The 15,051-nt window shown below is 40.3% G+C and overlaps 1 protein-coding gene across 2 annotated transcripts in view; it reads left to right on the top strand.

Annotated features, from left to right (window-relative positions):
- Window positions 1-6,018: 6,018 nt before the first annotated feature.
- FAM124B (family with sequence similarity 124 member B) overlaps window positions 6,019-15,051 on the top strand; it is a 43,271-nt gene continuing 34,238 nt past the window's right edge. The window contains exon 1 of one of the 2 annotated variants that reach the window (XM_069104538.1): window positions 6,019-6,156. The gene's annotated coding sequence lies outside the window, so the exon portion shown is untranslated. The remainder of the gene's footprint in view (window positions 6,157-15,051) is intronic. The other variant, XM_069104539.1, reaches the window with a different exon arrangement.

Below are 15,051 nucleotides of genomic sequence, written 5' to 3'. Positions count from 1 at the left end.
AAGGGATTGTTGTTATGACAAATTCAGGGCACAGCTTGCTTTTTCTGGCCCTTGGCTCTGGAAAACGGGGTATCTCCAAATAGTAAAAAGATAGGAGTGATTGTGGTCTTGGCATAGGGATCCTGATAGTTGTATGACCTGGGAGTCGATAGGACAGTCCTATGTTATCGATTATTACATTTAAGTATTCTCTTGAGTGGCATATTTAAATTAAAGAAAATACAAATTTAGTTGATAGGCATGTAGATGAATTCATGATTTCCTCAATGTGGATAGTCCCTCCGACAGCAGCAAGCACAACCACTTTTTACCTCCCACGTGAGCAGGTCAAACCCACACTTTAGGAAAATCATTTTGGCAACTAAATAGAGCATAAATTGGATGGTAGAGATTTGAAGCAGGGAGGCCAATTAGGAGGCAATTGGAATAGTTAAATGAGAGCATCTTGTTTCAGTTTCATCAACATTTTCTCAGGATGATCTGGCTTGGCGGGATCCCATACCAACCAAGCGCCTGGAGGCTCCTTTTCTCCTAAACTGGCTTTTGCTGTTTTGGTAGGGGATACTCTTCATAATTTTCTCTCCCCTTCTCTACTTCTCTCTAATACATTTTTTAAATGAACTCACGTTCTAAGCCTGTATTGCCCTTAACTACCTTATCTCTCTGGCAAGGAAACTGTGTCAGCAAGAAAATGCAATTTCTAGTCTCTTTTAGCCTTCTCTCTATGACAGCTATTTTGCATGGGAATCTTCAGGTCTTCATTATTCTAAAAAATCTCTCTCACAAGGTTTGGGTTTCCCTTCAATGGACAAGATTTCTTCTTTTTCAAACCCACCTGAGGGAGACTGTCTTTTAGGAGAGGAGGAGATGGGACCTACAACAAGCTGTGTAACCCAGATACCATGTGGCAGTGATTTCTGCCATGGAGAAATAACCCTGGATACCACCTACTACACAGATACATGCTAAGGAGGATGCCTCTGGGGAAGGTCAGATTCTTGCAGTTTGCACCAAGAACAAAAGAAGGGCTGTGTTTTAAACAATCAGTATGGTTTTCTTCCCCTCCTGGGAGAGTCTATTGCTGGCAGTTTGATCACTTCTTCCCAACTCCCTTTCCCCACCTCACAATGAGTGGAGCTGTACCACAGAGAAGGGGCGGCAACATGGCAAGCAAGAAGAGAGACACTAGACTCTATTTGGAACTTTGATTCTAGTAACTGGGGCTCTCTTCATGAGGAAATAGCTCTTCGGGAATAGTGTGACTGGAACAGAATGAGATTTCTGGTTGTGACCCTTTGTTGTCGGTCATTTGTTTTTGAAGAGGACCAATGACATCACAGGTGATGTTTTGACTTGTGTGTGTGAATTGGATTTAAGTGAGGCAGAGTTTTACAAAGTCATCAGCCTCACTCTCCCTGAGTCATTGAAGTCCAGTGACAGGACCAAAGTCAAGATGGCTGGTGATGGTCCAGGATGCAGTGCATGACCTTGGCATCTTTCATGTCAGACCAAGCTCTAAGCGGCCACACCTGCATCAGCCACCTTCATGGCCACTGGAACAAGTAGTTCTTATCCACCCCTTCTGCCAGGAGAAGCCTTCACATGCATGGGGTGGACATGTGACCCTTTAAGAACAACAGGAAAGTTGCTCAAGGTTTAACTCATCCCACCTCTCTATCCACAGTGCCACTTATATTTCTAGAAGGTGCTTTGTGTGATTTTTATCCCTCTTTCTTTAAGCTATTTATGTTTTCTGCTTTTTTTGTTTCACATAAAAATTATAATCGATCATGACTTCTTTGTGATGCATCTCTTTATGTTAACTGTGGACAAAGGGGGACTGTAATGGAGGATATAAGTTACTAACTTGGTTTACACAGAACAAAATTAGACAATTAGACCATTCTTTAGAAATCTTTATAAATTCTTTAGATTACTAGCTGGGGGCAAGTTGATTGTGAGAGTTTTATGGTTTTGATTACTAATAATTTCAATAAACTTTCTAAAAGATAAAACTAATCTAGATTAGAGCTTTTTCTCCTTTGTCCTAGGCAAAAACAAGCTACTGCTGGAAAGGGGTTATATGTGGCTTTGAATTCATCCCTTGCTTCCAGCTTCCATTCTGCTCCAAGTGGGCCATAGACTGCTGAGCTTGGACTCAGGAAGTTGTTGAGTCATTTCAGTCCTGTCCAACTCTTCATGACCCCATTTGGGGTTGTTTTGGCAAAGATACTAGAGTGGTTTGCCATTTCCTTCTCCAGCTTATTTTACAGATGCGGAAACTGAGGTGAACAGGGTTTAAGTGACTTGTGCAGGGTCACATAGCTTGTGGGGGTTGGAGGCCAGATTTCAGCTCAGGAAGATGACTCTTCCCAACTTCAGACCAAGCACTCTAGATAATACTCCACCTGGCTGCCCCTGGAGTCAGGAAGTCCTGAGTTCAAATCTAGCCTCAGGCACTTACAAGCTGTGTGACCCTGGGCAAGTCCTCTAACCCTTTTTGTACCTCCAGGGCCACCTAATAGGAGAAGAAAAACCTAATCTGAAAAGAATAAGTTCCTCTCATTTACCTTGTGAGAAGAGTGATTTTTTTTCTTTATCACAAGCATTCTCTATTTCAATAAATTATTCATGCCATTAAGGTACTAAGCTTAGTTCTTCTTAGGCTGCTAAACAATTGTCAGCACCCTTTTTTGGAGTCAGATTGGCCTGGGTTCAAATCCTGACTGCCAATAACCCTCCTTGTCATCTGGGAAACTTATAACTTCATTTTTATGATCCTTGGTTTGCTTCTCTGTAAGTAATAAGGTTGGTCTCATTATTTTCTAGGATCCCTTCCAGCATCCAACTTCACTATATGAAAACTGATTTAGGAGTAGTGAGTAAAGTACCATGTAGTTCTATAGCAAACACCATATAGTGATCTTAAGAATGAAGATATATTTTTGCTTATCAAATTTGAGTAACAAGAGACTGTTGGAGTGAACTTGAGAAATGACCTAGCTAAATGCTTGGAGGCAGGAGATGATATGTTAGATTTAGGGAATAACCACCAGACAAGTCAACAAGCATTTGTTAAGACTTACTATGTGCCAAGTATGGTGCTAATCACTGGGGATACAAATAAAATGTAACCCAAAACCCATTGGTATGGGACTCTCTCCTCACTGGTGGAGATCAATGCCCTGCACCTGTGTGAGGCAGGGCAAAACAGACAAGGGTAGGAGAGAAAATTGTCAGGCTGAGTCTCTGCAGTCACTTCAGGTGCTTCTGGCCTTCAGCTTCAAGAGAGAAGACGGAAGATGACAACCTCACTTCAGATTGCTGAAGGAAAAAATCTCAGGAAAGAAACCAACATGAGAAAAGCTAACAGTCTCCATCATGTCCCTATCTCTAGATTGCTATACTACAGATTTCAGAGAATTTCCCCTTGACTGAGATCTGGGACTTTCTCTCAGTTGGGCTGTTACCTCAATCCCAAAGGGAGAGATTCTTCATTCTATATTGTCCAGTATATATTCTCCTATGTATACTTTCTTCAATTTCTGTTTTGTTATTGCCTCAAGACAAGCCTTGGATATAAAACTTGGAGTACTGCTTCCCTCATTAACGAGTAACAATCAGAAGTTTAGCCTAAACCTGGAAAACATATTGCTTAGAAAAATAATATTTAAAGGAGTAGAAAGATATAATTTTAGCTTGGTGCTGGCTCTCTCTCTCTCTCTCTCTCTCTCTCTCTCTCTCTCTCTCTCTCTCTCTCTCTCAGGAAAGCAGGGTGCTAAACTTTTGGCTCCAACCTCCTGCTTTCTCTCCTGGAAGGAAGGAAAGCCTCCCTTGAAGGGTGGTGTTGGGGATGGAAAATTCTAGAGGTGTCTGCTGTGCTTCCCTTGAGCCACAAAATGACACCTCCATGCTACTTCTGGGGGATAGCCTCACTACATAAGCAAAACGAAGGACAGTTCCTATCATCAAGGAGATTACATTCTAATGGGGGAGACAGCACATAAAAGGAAGCTGAGAAAATGGGGAGTATGTGGGGGAGAGGGAAAGTACTTATATGGGGGCATTGGGACAAAGTCCAGAAAGTCTGGAATCAAGGATGAAGGTCTTGGGACTGTATGATTCCTACCTTTTAGGGCCCCCTGCTTTGGGAACTCAAAATTTAGGCTATACATCTCTATATTGCTGGCCAAATAGATTTCTCTGAATTGCCCCAGGAAGGTATTTTTGGGAATACAACCTGATTCTAAGCTGCATACAGTGCATGGTTGTGTCCAAATGAATGTTAGGGATTACAGAATGCTATAGATGCTCTGAAGAGGAAGAAATAATGGAGGGCAGTACTTATTATCATGCCGGAAGAGAGCCTCCAGTAAGCTGTAAATGAAGGATGAATGAGTAATATTTAGAAAGGAATAAAAAAATTTAAAAGTAGAGACAGGTGCACAACTGCTGAGATAATTTGGTTGGTTGGTAGTTTTCCTTCATTCTGGAATGGGACCAAAAGGACATCACTATGTTGGAGTCAAGGTAGACTGTGTTAGGACTGTGGCTGATCATACCAGTGCATCCTTGGAATGCTCTACCACAGGGTGGGCACAAATGGTCCACAAGCTAAGATAAGTACACACACGGATGCTCAGGCATAGGGAAAAGTTACCCATCTCATTAGAGGACAGAAAACCATCAGATTATTTTTAGCATTTATTTGCTGACCAAGAATGAACTTTATCCTGCAGGCAGTGGGAAGCCACTGAAAAATTACATACCAGGTGAGGTGACTAAAAGAGGTTCACACTGTAATTTTTATAGTACTTTACGTAATTTATAAAGGGCTTTTCTCCCCCACATGATTATTGTTTCTTACAACAACCCTGTAAGATGGGTTCCTTTATGGATGAGGAAACAGACCAGAAGTCCTGAATTCTCAGAGCTTTTGACTTAAGTTCAGCAATCTTCAAACAACATTTCCCAATGTGGGACATTTTTTGTAGAAGGGGGAAGGCTATGTGGAAAAATATTTTTTTTGAAAAAAATTATTATTTTACAAAGAGAAAGGAGAGCAAGGAAAAAAAAAACATAGGAAATGGGGAAGCATCTAAATTCCATCCTTTCCCACCTATGGAGGCAGTTGGTGTAGGGCAAAAAGGAAAGAGGAAAATGTCCAGGAGCAATTGCCAGACTGGAACACAAACCACCCTCCTTCAAAACCTGGTTTTGTGTTTTCTTTAGCTTTTTCAGCCTCAGTTTCCACATCTGTAAAAATGAGGGTAAACTACCACCTCTCGGACTTGTTATGCAGTCCCTAGAATGCCAACTATCCAGAACTATTTTTACCTTCTTTCAAAATCCCACGGTTGGTGAGGCCCCTGGTAACCAGTGCGATGGGCGAGCCCATATTAATTTTCGGTCCCAGCCCTCAAGTTTCAAAGACCAGCAGGGTCAGCCGAGCTCGGTGGGCAGTTTAGGTGCCCGAGCAGACAGCCTCCAGCTCAGTCCGGGGCAGTAGAGAAAGGGGTTTCGCTGCTCTAGATGACCCAGGCGGGTGGGAGTGGTGAAGCCTGGAAGGGAACTGCGCTGTTTGTTGTGGCTGCCCCGGCCCTCCCTGGATCTGGCAGAAGGATGAGAGCCGCTGTCCAGTCCCTGGCCGAGGTCTGGGCGGTGCTGTTCGGTAGAGGGAGGAGCCTCAGAGGCCGAGGGTGGAAACCTAAGAGAGCCCCGAGGCCAGGCTGGGAGCTGCTGCTGCGGGGTGGGGTGGTCAGTGGTCAGGGGCTTCATGCCCCCGAGCTCTGCCTGGCCTCTGCCCTTTGGACAGTAAGATGTGCGCTTAAGTGTGAGTAAAACAGCAGGGGGGGCTTCTTCTCCAGACTCCAGGCAGGCAGAGCTGGGTTCCCAAACTGGACCTGAGACCCGCAAGTGCCTACGAAACCTTGGGTCCCTTCGGAGCTCTGCGCAACAAGGCTAAGCCAGCCAAATAGCTGCATGGCAGCAGGGCCGTGGCGTCATCACTGGCAGAGAAGGCCGGACTTCGGTCCTGGCTCTGAGTTGGTCCAGCGTTGTCTTGGAAAGTTGCTCCCTTCGAAGAGTTCCAAAGCGCTACCAGCCCCGGCCGAGGGAGATGCTGCGTGTCCAAAGCCGTTTCCCAGCGGGCTCGAGGTGCGTTTGGCCGGCAGATGGGGGAGGAGGGTCTTTGCCTCTGCAGTAGGGAGGGCGTCTTGCTTTGTCTTACCAAACTGGCGTGGGAACCCTTCTTTGCAGTTATAGCGCGCTGGGGCTATCTCTGGGCACGTCTCCTTTGCCTGCCTCATACCTTTTCCCCAGTCTTTCTCTCAATAGGCGCTTCTACTTTCATTAGACTCCCAGTCTGCAAAGAACCTTAGATATCACCTGCTTCTAAGCCCTCACTTTATGGATGAGGAAACTGAAGCCCAGAGAGTCGAGGAGGAGACCTATCCAAGGTCGCTCAAGTGGCTGAGCAGGGATTCCAGCCCAGGGTCTCTGAATCTAAAATCAATGCTGTCACGGGAAGCCTACCGCCCGCGGTGCCTCTTGGTGGTTCTGGCTCTTTTTCTCTTTAAATGTGCCAATGTTTTCTTCCAGAAGTCTATCCCGCAAACACCCACCACCAAGATCTCTTAGCATTAGCATAAGACACTTCGTTCCTTTCAACACATCCGCACTTACCTTGATGAGAAACTTTTTGCAATTAGACATTGGATTTTCCCCAGCTTCCTCCTGCAATAGAGTGAATTGATTTGGTCACTAAAGGACAGAGACAAAATCTTGTTTGTATCGCTAGCTCAAATAATGGCACCAAAGTAACTATGGGAACTGGCAACCTGACTTTTATTCCTCTCCCATTCCCTGAGTATTTAAGAAATGTGCCCTTTCACTTACAAAAAAAACCTTTTGAAATGATAATTTTCTGCTCCCTACAGAATTTCCAAGAGGTTTCCAGTGTTCTTTTATGTGCTATCATCAGTCCTTGACTATGAGTCCAAAAGAAAAGGAATTAAATTATAAATTCTAATTCCTTCCAATTTTAAGATTAACAGAAGCAAAACCAGTTTCTAAAGACTTCACAACTCATGAGCTGACCAATCACGGCTTCAGAAGGACTGATAAGAAACCGACCCCCTGCCCCTGGGCAGAAAAGATGTACTGGAGATGCAAAATGAGCCCCATATGTTTAGATAGGGCCAATGTATGGACTTGCTTTGCTTGACTGCCTTTATTATATTTTAAGGAAGAGCTTGTGTAACTGAGCACTGTTTAAAATAAAAGACCAGAATGTTAGGAAGGTAATCTGCTAGAGCAATTTGGCAAATTCCAAGACTAGACCACAAAGGGAAGAATTTTTAAGAAACCAGAGTTCAAAGGGTCCCCAGAAGCTACTGGTTTTGACTAAAAACAATTAAAATAAATACCCAATACTCCAAAAAAATTAATATTTGGCTTGCTCTGTAAATGTTACAGTTTAACCTATTGAAGAAAATGCATGGGAAATGATTTAAACGTTATATTTATTTACTCTTTCTTTAGGAAATTAATTTTTATGGGGAGTGGCCAGAAAAATATACCCTAAAAAGAACTCCCCACCATACAGCCATGGTAGAAGTGAAAATGTGGAAAGAGGAAAGAAGTATGATATTCTGAATCTGTTAATTAGTTAACTTAATTAATAAGAAAGAGTTGGAGTAAAAAGATTTAACAGCAAGGAAATGTCAGGGAGAGCATGATCAAGTTCTAAAGAAAATCCAAAGAAAAGCTACTCTATTTCAAGGTGAAGGACCAAAGACAGACATCTAAGACAGCAGATTAGACCTAGAATATGGAACTAATCTTCATAATTACTGAATTGTGAATTACCAGTGGAAGAACTTTAAATGGAGAAACAATTGAAATGTGTATGATTTTTAACATTCACATCATAGGAAATATAGATTGAGCAAGATGTGACTATCCATTTCTCTTCTGTAAATTCATTTGACACCAATCTCCTTACTGCCATAGCACAGACTGTGGATTTGCATGCTGATGACTATGGAGGGGAAATAGTTTGCCCGAGGTCACACAGCCAGAAATAACAGAGCCCAGCTTCAAATCAAGCATCCAAGACTCCACATACAATAACCCTCACCCTTTCACTTCACTGTGTAGAGGGTTGTGGCCAAGCCCATTTTCTCATTCTTTGCTTCTGATTTTGCCTTGCTATTCATTTATTAACTATTAACTGGCAGATATAGTTGCTGTCCTCGAGGACCTTTCAGTCCAAATGAGAAATGGAATAAACCTAAATACACATACAAGAGTCATTGCTACAATACTGTAGTCTCTCCTCACTGTGGAATCACTTTCTAAGTGAATCCACTTTATAAAAGAGTCTTTTCAGAATGTAGGTAACTAACTGTGGGTCTGACTTTTCCTTAGTCCTCCAGGGTGAGTAGTGCTACAGTGAATTTCAGTGTATAAATTCCAATGATAAAAACCTACATGTCACTGAACCAGCTACAGTATTCTTGGGCAACATACAGAAGTGCCTAATAGTAAAGAAGGTTAGCAGACAATGTGCATCATGATAGGACTGAACCCAAGTGGGATATATTTGGTACAGGAGGAGAGGCTCAAGCTGAATTTTGAACAGGGGGGAAGAGAAAGAAAAAGAGAAATGAGTGTTCTAGGTAAGGTGAACAGCATAAGTAATGTTCTAGTACTAAGAGAAGGAAGAATTTAGGATCATAGATTTAGAAATGCAAGGGTCCTCAGAAGCCATCTAATCCATCTCCCTCAATTTTACAGATAAGGAAACTGAGGCATAGAGAGTTTAAGTGACCTCTGAGGTGTTGAGGTGGAGCTTAAAGTCACATAGTAGTGATTTAAATGTATTTTGAATGAACATGAGTAGATATAGTGCTGAGAAATGAGAAATGCTAGTTGCTGAATTAAGGTCTTAAGTAGAAAATTGTAAAAAAAGGTCTTAAAGTAGATAATCAAGTGTTTTGGTAGGATTAAGGAGGCAAATAGAAAAGAAAATAAGGATTGGGTTAATAGAAAATAAATTCAAAATGATACATTATTTTTAAAAAATCCCATTGCTTTCCAATTTATAAATATCTTCAACCTTATGTGTTAATGGTATGAAGAACAAGGAAGAAAATAATTTCTTTTTTGACTCAAGGTCAGAGAATCACAGAATTGAGAGGAAATTTAGAGGCTATCTGGTTTAATCTCCCAGCCAATACAGGAATTACCTACAAAATATTCCTAGTAAGTGACTAGCTAGCCTTACTTCAAACAATTTCATTGAAAAGAAGCTTACTAACTTCAGAAAGTGGCCCATTCCTTTAAAATTAAAAAACAACACTAATTGAGCCAAAATCTGCTTCCTTGAAACTTTCCCCCTTTCTTTCCTGATTCTCCTTTTGCCTTCTGGAAACCCAAAAAAAGAAAAAGCCTTTTACTCCCCACATGACAACTCTTCAGATATTTGAAAATTCTTATCTTCCCTTGTAAATCTTTTCTTCTCAAGCTAAATATCACCAGATACTTTTGACATTCCATATATGACATGATTTCTACACCATTACCAGCCTGCTTGCCTTCCCTGGATAAGCTCCAATTGTAAGGTTCCCTCTTAAAATGGAGGGCCCATAATATTCCAAATGTGAGCTCTCCAGTGTGGAGTACAGTGGGACAGTTTACTCTGTGCATTTTACTTTTATTCAAGAAGCCTAAAATGATATTTACTTATGTTTTGGCAATTATGTTCTGGTAGACAGACAGACAGATAGTTATAGATATACTTTCTATGTCTCATGTTGAGATGTTACTTAAATACTTTCCATGTGAACTCCTGCTTAGCCAAGTAAATATCCCCCACCTTCTATTTTTGCCATTCATTTTTTGAACCTAAGCAAGGACTTTACCTTTATTACTAAAATTTCTTTCTGTAGTTTTGATTCATTAACCTACCCTATCTAAGAATTTTTGGATTCCAATTCCGTCATCTAACAAATTGACATCCTGCCAGCTTCATTTGTAATTTTTCTTTTTGGAATACTGTTTATTATTGCTAGGGGGAAAATAATTGAAGGAAAGGGCTTTAGGAAATCATATTTCATGTTGTTGATGTGAGCTATGGCCATTTCAGCAGTCCTCTAGTTATGATCCTTATGCTTTTAGAAACAATTAGCTTGTGATGGTAATGAAAGCCTGTCAAAGCACTGACACTTTGATGCATTTATGGGATTTTCCAGTCAGTATGGTAATTCAGCTCAGCAAAAGGCCAAAAAAAAAAGAAAGATCACAATGAAGGTTTAAATTAAAACTCTTTTTTGAAAGCTTACTTATCTGTGCCTATATTTGATAAAATTCAGCCACATGTTATACTCCTGCTTTTCCTTCCTGATCTCTCCTGTGTTTCTTTTTCAAATCATCTCTCTTTTTTTCAGCTTTGATTCAGTTGGAGAATTCTTCCTTTCTCATAAAACCATATCTATAGAATGATCATGCCATGTATACATGATGTAGATTTATATTGAAGAAAACAAATTAAACCCTTATTTAACCAGAATGGTTAGGGAACCCGGAGTTCTGGTTACTTGGGCATTCTGGTCATGAAATGACAGAATCTCAGAGTCAGAAGGAACCATATCTGCACAAAAATCATCATGGCAGCTGGTCATCCAGCCTCTGTTGGAGGACTTTTAGGAGGAGTCTCCCAAGTATGCTGCTGGAAACCCAGTGTATTTTTAAGTAGATCACATTGTTAGAAAACTCTCCCTTACATCACAACTCAATTTACTTGCTTTCAGTTTCCTCCTCTGGCCACTATTTCCAGCTTTGGGCATCAAACAAAACAAGTGTAACTCTTCTTCCACATGATATTTTGGTCCCGACCTATGATTCCATTGATGTCAGGAACTCTTCCTAAAGAAATTTTCTCTACCAATGCAAATGAATGAATGAAGAGCACTTGTTACGCACTTAATTGTGCTAAGCACTGGGGATACAAAGAAAAAAGGTCAGACAGTTCCTTTTCTCAAGGATCTCACTTTCTAATTGGAGAGAGAACACACTTGGAGGGTTTCAGCTACAAAGCACTTAAAGTAGTCCTCTGGTACTCAGGATGCTGCAGCAAAACAGATGGTAATGTCTCTTTTTAATGTCATTTCCACTGAAAAAAAGCATGTTTCTGATATTGAACCATTTGACAATGCCAAGGACTTTGGAAGTAAGAGCTTTCTTTTTGGGGTCTTCAATAGATGTGGCTATTTAAGGTCTTGGAGACTTGTTGGGAGGAAATGATGATAGGAAATTATTTTCTATGATCTTAAATTGCAGACAAGTTGTCAATCTGACCACCAGTCCTCCTTTCAGCCTAGTACTTACAGTCAGGTCCTATGGAGAAAGGGCCAATTATCCCCACCAAGTGCCAACCAGCTGTCACCCATAGGACAGGGAAGCCAGCCTAGGTAAAGGAGCAAGGCCACCACTTTGACCACCATCTTTTTTCAGACCCCATTAGAGACAAACCAGGATCCCTGAACCCCAAAGTTTTGAGAATCAGATTTAAGAAGGATATTGGTGAGTTGGAGAGTGCTGAGAGGAGGGAAACCAGAATAGAAAATGGCCTGGATATCAAGCCATAAGAGAATGAGTCAAAGGAATTGAGGGTGTTTAGGCTGAAGAAGAGTTTGAGGTGGTGTGTGTCCACAGTGACGTGATAGCTTTCTTCAAGTATTTGAAGGTCTGTCATGTGGAAGAGAAAATAGCCTTTTATTCTTGGCTCAAAGGGGAGGAAATAGAGAAAATGGTTTAAAGTTGAAAAGAGGAAGATTTAGGCATGATGCTTAAGGAAGAGTTTCTTGCTGATTAGAGCTATCCAAAAGCTAAAAGGGGCTACTTCAGGAAACAATGCATTCCCCCATGCTGGAGGTCTTTAAGCAAAGTCTGGATGACATTCATTAGACACCCTGTAGGTGGACTTATGTTCAGACAGAGTTTGAATGAGATGTTCTATGATATTCCTTCCAACCCTGATATTCCTTGATTAGATGATCCCAAAGGTCCCTTCCAGCTTTAAATCATATTATCCCAGGAAGATCTGTTGGGATTGAACATCAATTATGGTGGTTCCCTACCACAGTTATCTCTGAAGTCTATGTAGGAGATTGAGTTGTGTTTACATGAACTGGAAATTGTTTTATTGACAAAATCCTTGCTACATACTTCCTTTGTTGTCATTAGCATCTTTCTATTAAATGTGGGCTACACAATTGAAGCATACTTTAAAAAATTTTATTATTCTTGGTTTTTTGGTCTGCATTTTCTTTTGCAACATGGCTGATTTGGGAATATGTTTTGCATGACCATGCATGTATAATTTATATCAAATCGCTTGCCTTCTCAAAGAGGGGGAGGGGAAGAAGGGAGAGAATTTGAGTTTACAATTTAAAAATGTTTAAAATTTTGTTTACATGTAATCAAGAAAAAATAAATAAATAAATAAATAAATATGAACTGCATCCCTTTTAAAATTCTCCTTAGAGATTCGATTCTGTCTTGCAAAAAAATGTTTTCTAAGAATAGAGTAAAAACTCAGTCTTGCTGCAATAATAATGGAGAACTTTATTACCATTTCATCTGACTGTGCAAGAGGAAACAAGTCATTACCATAGGAATGATTCTCATCAGCTGTAAAACACAACTCTTCCGTAGAGGAAAGCACTGGACAAGAGAGGATGTGAACTTTGGTGTGATTGTTTTTTTAGTAAATGGAAATGTTTGACAATCGACATGCTTTTGTGAACCACTCATTTGCAATGAAATTTTTTGTTCACAAAGTTTCCCATTAATTTTTTTTTCTCTCATATGAAGGAGCAATTAGGTGTATTTGCTGCAGAAGTAGGTTCACTGCAATAACTTTATTCAGCAGGAAAAAAAATTGATTCTAAAAAAAACAATCCACTTCTTACTTTGTAAAATATGCTTTACTGATGTCACTTCCTGCTTGCATCCCTTTCCAGAAAGTACCCTCCCTGTGCCAAACAAAACAAGCAAAAAGTCCAAATCAGATATAGTGTCAGATAATGTGTATGATATTCTGTCCTTGTGGTTCCTGATTTGTCTCCCATGAAGGAAGAAGTTTCATTCATTGTAGGATTTCCATGAATTTTCCCATTATTCAGAGTTCAACTAATAAACTTTGATCTGTTCATTAACATTGTTCTAGTCCCTATATGTGTGTATACACATATACAAATACACATATATGGATATATATGTATGTGTATGTGTGTAGCTTTCTTAGTTCTCTTGATTTTACTCTGCATCAGTTCATTTAAACCTTTCCCTATTTCTCTAAATTACTTAAATTCATCATACTGCACAATAATATCATATTACATTTGCATACCACCATTTTCCAACCATTCCCTAATCCATGGTAATTCGTTCTTTATTAACGCAAGTATTGCTGTGAATATTTTGGCATATTACTTTACTTCTCCCCTGTCTAGTTAAAAATTCTTCCCCCACCTTAGTCTTGAGAGGTATTTATTCTCCTCTAATGTTTTTTTTCTTTTGTGGTATGATTTCTTTATATTCAGCTCATTATCCATTTTGAGTCTACTGTGGTACAGGGTGTAAGAGGTTGTTCTAACTAAATTTCTGCCAAATTCCCTTCCAGTTTTACCCCAATTTTTGTAAAAAAAAAAAATTTCTTTCCCCAGTAACTAACCCTAACCATATACTTATTGACTTAGCATTAAACATGTAATTTAATAGTAGCTCACACTTATATAGCACTTTAGGGTTTGCAAAGAACTTCATATATATATATATATACACACACACACATACATATAATATGTGTATATGTATATATGTATATGTGCATATAAGTATAGCTATATATACATATATATGTGTGCATGCCATTTGATCCTCACAACAATCCTATGATGTAGGTACTATTATCTCCATTTCACAGATGAGGAAATTGAGGCTGAAAGACATTAAGTGAGTTGTCCACAGTCTCCCAGCTAGTGTCTGATGAAAGATTCAAATTTTGGTTTTCCTGACTCCAAATTCATCACATTAGTCCATCATACTACCTAACTACCACCAATAAGAGTAGTATCATCATTTTTATCATGTTGTCATGGACTGACCTTAAGCAGTGAATATTTTTCTAATTATTTGTCTCCCAGTATTTCAGGAAAGACGATTTTGGCATTCACAGCTCTCCATAATCAATCAATCAATCAATCAATCAATCAATTAACTTTTATTACATGACTACTATATTCCAGGCACTGTGCTAAGTGCTGTGGATACAAAAAGAGGTAAAAGACAGTCTCTGAACTCAAGGAGGTTTCAGTCTAATAGGGGAGACAATATGCAAATGAATATGTACAAACAAGGTATATAACACCGGATACAGAGGAGATAATTAACAGAGAGAAGGCACTAGAATTGAGGTTTCTTGTAGAAGGCAGGATTTTGAGGCCCCTCCTACCTGTCCAGGGTTCTTATACCTTACTCCCCACCACATACTGTTTGATCCAGGGACACAGGTCTCCTTAATGCTCTGTAAACAAGACACTTCATCTCTCTGCTTCAGGCATTTTTCCCTGGCTGTCTCCCATCGCTGGAATGCTCTCCCTCCTCATCGCTGCCTCTTAGCTTCCTTTAAGTCCAGACTAAAATCATCTTTTACAGGAAGCCTTTCCCAGCCCCTATTAATTCTGCTGACTTGCCTCTAATTATTTCCTGTTTATCCTGTATATACCGTGTTTCCCCGATAATAAGACCTATCCCGAAAATAAGCCTCCCCTTACTGTGTAAGATTCCTCTAAAATAAGCCCTCCCCCGAAAATAAGCCCTATTGAAATTGCTACTGTAGTGAAGGTGATCCCCTGCGCTACACGCTACATTACGGTACCCTCTTTATGCACCATCCCCCCCCCCCCTTGAAACGCACGCCGCGCTCCGAGCTGCATCCCAGCATGGCTGCAGCAGTGAGCACGTCATCCTGTTCTTCCCCAA

This window comes from Petaurus breviceps, unplaced genomic scaffold (genome assembly GCF_028583685.1).
Source record: "Petaurus breviceps papuanus isolate PSGF00001 unplaced genomic scaffold, PetGlider_PUasm1.0 688, whole genome shotgun sequence".
Classification (NCBI taxonomy): domain Eukaryota; kingdom Metazoa; phylum Chordata; class Mammalia; order Diprotodontia; family Petauridae; genus Petaurus; species Petaurus breviceps.
The sequence above is the reverse complement of the archived record's forward strand: the minus strand, read 5'-3'. Positions and strand labels throughout refer to the sequence as shown.